The sequence below is a fragment of the Lupinus angustifolius genome, chromosome LG06, assembly GCF_001865875.1.
Source record: "Lupinus angustifolius cultivar Tanjil chromosome LG06, LupAngTanjil_v1.0, whole genome shotgun sequence".
In the NCBI taxonomy this organism is placed as follows: Eukaryota; Viridiplantae; Streptophyta; class Magnoliopsida; order Fabales; family Fabaceae; genus Lupinus; species Lupinus angustifolius.
The window spans coordinates 13,870,956-13,871,296 of record NC_032014.1 but is presented as its reverse complement, the minus strand read 5'-3'; positions in this window follow the sequence as shown (position 1 = coordinate 13,871,296).

Here is a 341-nt window from a genome sequence, read left to right as displayed (position 1 = left end):
TGAAATGATACAACATTTCCTGAATATACATCTTCATAGATATAAAAGATCATAAGTAATTAATATACATATCCAACAAGAAAGGGCGGAAATATTAATCATCGCCAAAAGACACTAAACAAAGACATGAACAAGCTGGAGCCGTCAGTGTTTCAAAAGTCACAAAATGATAAACAACTCATAGTGGCTAACTCCAAAGCTAGGGTACTGCCTCTCCTCAATTCCTCATGCCCCATCCGAGAACATCACGGACGGGTACCTCCAAATCCGAGCAAAGCTGTCTATCTGACGAGCACACGTCCGAAAAGCAAGCAATAGAAAAGAAGAGAAATAGAGAGAGT